Here is a 6,712-nt window from a genome sequence, read left to right as displayed (position 1 = left end):
GCCGGTTATTTTCCTTTCGTCGATCTTTAAAAAAAAAAATTGACAGAGAAATTAAAATGACAAGAGGAAAAATGCCCAGAAGCGAAACGTGTCAAAAATGTTCTCACTGTGAAATGTTGCACCATAGATAAAATCTCTATTTCAGTGACGTATGAACCAGGGTGGGGGCTAGGGGACTAGGGGGCAAGAATGTGAAGGTTGTTCACTGTCAGCATGGAGTTTGCCCCTAAAAGCTGGGCATCTTCCTAAGCCACTATTTCTAAAGGTTTTTTTCCACACTGCTGCTGACAAAAGTCAAGCTGTGTAATCATCTCTAAGATAAGAGCATGAGTATGTCTCAAGTGTTTGTCAGTGTGGGCAGACGATTATCATAATCAACGTCAGACGACAACAAAGGTTATCGGTGATGTGACCTGCTCGCACTCAACCTTCATAACCATGATTAAGTATTAGAATTACCTTTATCGCTGACCGATATTGTTTCACTCTGTCTTCCTTCCTTCCTTTGTGGAAAACTTCCCGACGTATTGTCATTATTGAATAAACACGCGATCAAAGATATAATTCATCCTGCATCTTAAAGTTTTGTTTACAGTTAGAATCGGTGAAAGAAAGAAAATGATAAATAATCTTTTCGCGACTTTAAAACACTCACTTAGAGAGAAAGAGGACACACAAAGACATTGTGGCTTCCTCCCTGTTATAGTGAAACTAAGAATAAAGATGACGACTGTGGCTATAAATAACCCTGACGTCAGCCGCTAGCTTCATCGCGCGATGTTGCGCTCGCTCCTGGTGTTGCTGTAGCCGACGACCTTGACGGCGACGTTCAGCTGGCGGTAAGCACATCTGTCATGTTATCTGAATATTCAAACCATGACACATAGGGAGGGATGTGGAAACTGGTGTTTTACGCCGAGTCAGCAGCCAAGGCGTTCTCACGGCCGAGCAGCTGTGTACAGATAGGTGTAGAGGACAAACAAGAGAACAAGATAGTCAACACACACAAGCACACACACACACAAACTCTCACACACACACACATACACACACACGCACGTACACACAAAATGAATGGAACACATTAATTAAATCGGACAAAAAAAGGTTTACAACCCTGATATCACGGGTAAGTTTGACATTTTCTCCCGGTTGTGTAGCAGGGAATCTTTTTAATGACCTCATTGCCAGGCTCTGGCTTATCTCAAGATTTACATTTCAGCCTTCGGGTGCTTTACAAGATCCTACCGGTCTACGAGCATTCTGCGAGCAGCCCAGACAGAAATTCACATCGAGGCTGTGACCTACTTACAGGTTAATCAAGTTGACTTCTCCTATCCTGCGTACGGCAGTTATGAGCGCAATAGGTTGCGAAATCACCTCTAGGTGTAAGCACTTTCTTGGCCAACCAACCAACCGACTGACCTACCGACCGACCAAGAAAGAAACGATCAGAGAACTCAGTTTTTACCTGCCTATGACAAGGCATGTTGTTATCGGCCTGACTATAACTTACAGTCTCGACGTGAATTTCACGATATCTCAACTCAGCTATCATTGTTGACGCATACTGATAAAAAGCAAAGCAAGACTCATTGACATGAGGTAGGCAGGCTATTTTTAGTTTGGAGGCTCAGGGGGAGCATGAGACGAGCGGGTGGCGTGGTAATGATTCATTTTGCATAAAAACTTCACGTACCTTCGTGGGTGATTGGGAGGGGGTGTTCCATTCCCATCCCCATCCTCGCTTTTCAGAAGACCCACGTAGGTCAAATCCTCAGTGCGAGACCACGGCCGCATCTGTTTCTGGTGTATGCACACATGCAACACCAACTCTGACTCCATGATTAATGTACAGCAACGCTTTTATTTTAATCTGAACAGAAAAACCTGGAAAAAAAAAGGTTTAAAGGTTGACTATAGCGGATTTTTTTTCTAATAGCTCAGTGATATTTCCAAAAATGTCGGTAAATACCCTTTCAGTTCTCGCAGATACATTCCTACAAACATAGCCACGTACACAAAGAAGTCCAAATCACGAATCTACATGTGTACACAAATATTCCTAATTCACATGTCATCCAACTCTCCCATTGGCTGAGGTCGGCAAGTTAAAGGTATCCACACACGATTCTGATGTCTGTCTTGTTCCCGTCTTTCTGTGCAGGGGGATGCGATTTGTATCTCGAGTACAGAACGATCTGGGGACACAGTATCGTTTCTTCTCCTATAACTTTGTTTTTCTTGTTCTTGTCTTTATTTGGATTATTTTTTCTGCTTCTGCTTCTTCTCCTCTCTCTGTTTCAAATTTCACTTTCAGTTATTGATTTGTACCTTCATCGCATCTTTCTTTCTTCTCTTTCTCTCTTTTTAGACAACTTTTCTCGGAAAACAATTTATACCTATAACTTTAGTATGTTTTTTTCGGAAAGATGTAAAGCTTGATTTTGGTCGTGTTTTCTTTCCATCTCGCAGGTCCTGTGATGCAGACTGAGTGACAACCTTGACCTAAACAGGAAAGCGGAAACGGTCATGATAACAACAACAACAAAGTTTTAGCTTTCCCAAAATTTGTGCCGGTGGCAAAGAGGCAGGCATGAAAGTGTGGCCTGCACGCGCTGCACACCAGGCCTTGCGCTTGGTGCAAGGGAGGTTCAAGCCGTTGCATCCTGGGAGGAGAAGCTTGGGGGAAGGGGAGGTAAGGCGGATGAAGAATATGCTACGTGGCTTCCTGCTTTGTAGGAATTAAACTTTGTTCCTTTTATGTCATTTTGGCATGTTTTCTAACATCTTGTTATTTGTGAGCAGGATTTAATAGCTTCTACAGTTTTAAAGTCTCACAGGAACGAGAAAACGCGAGAAAATTTAAAACTCCAAGGACATCTGGCTACATGGACACAGTAGAAGAGGGTCAGAAGGATGAGTAGGAGTACAAGCTAAAGAAGGACAGAGATGAACTGATGGGCGAGGATCAGCAGACAGTAACTGTTCTCGCATGTGTGTGACAGTTTATGATGGACGTAAAGGGGTCGACTTTGATGTCGGCCAGAGTCTGTACACCCTTTCCTATGTTAATGCTAGCTTTAGCCTAGGTGGATGCCCTGGAGGCAAGCTAAGCCTACTTTTATGACAAACAGGCAAAACCAAAGAAATCGAGAGCATGCTTGACAAATGACAAGTGTTCACTCAGAACACATGACAGCTGATAATGTTCATTCACAACTGATGACAGCTGACAAGGTTTGCTCAGAATTAATGACAGCTGACTGCTCACTCACAACCGATAACAGCTGAGAATTTTTTTTTTGGGGGGGGTGGTGGTAGGGAAGTGGGGAGGCAACACTTGCCAGGGAGGGCTACAAAGATGGCAAAGGTACCAGCAAAGAAGCAGTTTGGATAAACGCCAAACGTTCTATGTTAAATAAATAAATCCCACACATCAAAAGATCCATAAAATAAAAAGAAAACAAATAACGAGATGGGAGGAATAACCGTTGATCTTGCTGGGAGTGGACTCATGTGAATTTGTGTGGAGGGGTTGAGACAAAATCAGGACGATACCCATGCCATGTGTTCGTGACTGAGAAAAATCTGTGTGAGCTTGGAAACATGGTGGGTACTGTGAGGGGTCAGACGATTCTTCGATTCGTCGATTCTTGACAACATAACTAGCCTGCCTACCCAACATAACTAGGCTGCCTCCCCGAAACACATTTTTAAGACCAAAGGCGGTGTCTAGCTCCTTAGAAATTTATAATCTGTTCTTAATTCTGCCGCTGAATCCTGCGACATATGATGATATCAGCACAATGGTGGTTAAGGAAGAAAAAAAAAGACACGCAGGGGCATAATTCGTACAGAAAATGCATAATGTTGCAGTTTTTTGGACATCTTGATTTTTACCTGTGTTGACCTCTGGACTTCTGTGTCTCTTCTACACTGCAACAGCCAGGATACGAAATGTGTAACAGCGGCACACGGACATAAGCTAGGATGGGATTTGATGCTTTAGAAGAAAGATGGCATCCTATTGAGTTTTGAGAAATTGATGTTTTCGCGAAGGAAAGTGTGTGCTCGTGCGTGCGTGTATGCGCCAAACAAATATATGTCTGTGCGCGCGAGGACGCGATGATAATAAATAAAGATCACGAAGTGATGTGTCTGCAATGTTTAATTTTAACTTCATTCAATCGACATTTCACGTGGCTAAGCAGCGCAACTTTATTTAAAAATAATCTAACAAGTACATTCTTTATTTTTCTGCTGTTTGGTCTTCGTCTAGTTGGCGTTAAAAACAACAACAACACAACCCGTCATTCAGAGGTGGAGAAAAGTTACAGCACCACACAGATGACTAGTCCTGACAATGTACAGCAACATCAGCCTCATGCCTGGATGAACTCCTGAGCCTGTGAACGCTGCTAATCAATGGCGTATCGAGCGTTGTCTATATTTGAGCATCGCAAATACCTTCTCCTCGCCAGCTACAGACACTCAACGATCACGTGGCTATTTCTGTACTGAGGGGAGGGACGGAGACTCAGAAACAAAGAAAGTGCCAAGACAAAGTGTGTTCCGTGACCTTTACTGGCGCTGAATGAGCTGTTCACTGTACCGTGACGTGTTCCTGCATGTACACCGTGCGCGTGAGGTGAGGGTCACGTGACTGCGCGTGCTTGTGATCAACAGAGCGGTAAGCCTCGTCCTGCTGGCTCTCCACTGGGTTGCAAAGGGGTTAACCTTCTGTAGACTGCCTTTGGCATGCAAGTCGAAACATACGTACAGCTCGCCTCAGTTATATATTTTTCCTCTCTTTGCAGACAAAACATTTCAGAAATACTTCCAAATATAATAAAATATCTTAAACACAAAGACATAAGTGTAGAAAACTATTTCCATCGTTTGTGACTATGAGCGGTTTGTATAAAACTCGCACTTCAGTCGTAAATTCGGATGTCGGTAATTCGAATATCCGTTGGGACTGCCTGTACAGGAACGTGCAGCACAGAGCTGTAGTCGTCCGGTCTGCAAAGCATTAGAAAGGGAGATGAATGGAAAAAAAAAAACAACGTTAAAAATAACAGGGTGAGAAAGAGAAAAATAACTTGAAATTGTATAATACTACCCATAATTCATCTGCCACAGAAACGTCAAGACTTATTTTTGTGTATAATTGATAAAAACAATTTTCTAAAAGGGTTGGCACATTTTCCACTACTCCAGCCTAGTGTTTCTAGCGTACAGAAGTGCATATGAGCCTCATTTTTTCTGTAGTTGTTTCTCCATTCAAGTCCATAACCTTTGGAGGGTCCCTATAATAAATAGTTCAATAACTGTAACAGCCCTTGTGGATTAATAAAGTTGTATTGTACTACAATATACAACATAGACATTACAGAATAAAGAATTGTGTATGACATATACAGAGAGTAAATGCAGATAAATAAATAAACATTTCCTCTACGTATACAAAAGCAAAATTCCTTTGAATTCTTATTCTCCTGTTTCCGCTGTGACACTGACAATTATACTGCTTGTGAAATTTTGTCAGGTTCGATAACGCATCTATGTAAGCGCTGCCAAGTAGACACAGTGAAACTTGCACGAGTTTGAATTTTTCCAATAAAATATAAGAAGTGGGTTACATTCAGTTGCACTAAAAAAAAAAAACTCACATAAAACGTGTTGTGAACTTCAGTTAGATTATCATTTATGTTACATCGTTAACATGGCGACTGGTATCTGTACGTGTCGTTTGTGTGTAGGTTTATACGAGTGCGTATAATTACAATACATATATAGGCAAAATGTCGATACAGAAATAGAATCAATCTCTTACGTCTGCGCACGACACTATTTTCGCTTTCCCCGGCTGCTAGGCAATGAACAGGTAACCAATCGCAGCTTGACGGCGGCGCTCTATTTATAGAAATGACGACAGCTATGACGTCTTTGGTGCGCCCGGTAGTGCAGTGGTTAAAACACTTGCTTCTCACAGCAGCGAGAAACTCGGGGTTCACATCTCGACTCGGGACGCTCTGTACGTGACATCTGTCCTCGGGGCTGTACGTCCGGGGTTTATCTGGGTACTCCGGCTTCCTCGCCCCTACCTCCCCCCCCTCCATAGTATTAAATCACCTTAAGGTGGAAACCCTTTCAGACTAAATAAATCAACCAATGACTTCTTTGTGTAAACTGAAGCAGGTGTCCGAGGAAAGTAGGTTTGTGCAAGAAGCCATTTCCTGGCGGACAACATTGCCCCAGTGGAGCAGGAGGCAGAATTACTAGCACAGGAACCGTGCTTGTGCTGAGACAGGATTTGTGAGATTTTTTGAATGAAGAGCAACGCTCTTGCCAGTCCTACTGAACACTATCGATGACATATTTGTTCACATGCGTTGACACATGAAGAACATGGGAAAACATAACATTAGATGCATAATATATAGATTGACTATACCCATTATTATAGGGGACATTAATTTTACTATACATACATGTACAGACTACGTATCTTTACCTTACATACGTGTCATGCTTGCACACATACAAACACATGCATGATGTAAAACACACGTACACAGGTGTACATAGTGTACATGGGACCAAACCTAGCTCTATGACCGTAGCAGGGAGTTGACATGACTGATCTACAAGTGCCAGACAGACATCCGACAGTAGGTATCGCTTACCTGGGCTGGCATTTGGGAAG

General features: G+C 42.6%; 1 long non-coding RNA gene across 1 annotated transcript; it reads left to right on the top strand.

Moving 5' to 3' along the window:
• Positions 1-678: 678 nt before the first annotated feature.
• LOC112567116 lies at positions 679-4,914 on the top strand. Its single transcript, XR_003099754.1, has 3 exons — positions 679-839; positions 1,223-1,314; positions 2,476-4,914. It is a non-coding gene; the product is annotated as an uncharacterized LOC112567116 (long non-coding RNA).
• Positions 4,915-6,712: the final 1,798 nt, after the last annotated feature.

This window comes from Pomacea canaliculata, linkage group LG6 (genome assembly GCF_003073045.1).
Source record: "Pomacea canaliculata isolate SZHN2017 linkage group LG6, ASM307304v1, whole genome shotgun sequence".
Taxonomy (NCBI): domain Eukaryota; kingdom Metazoa; phylum Mollusca; class Gastropoda; order Architaenioglossa; family Ampullariidae; genus Pomacea; species Pomacea canaliculata.
This window is presented reverse-complemented; position numbering and strand designations above follow the sequence as displayed.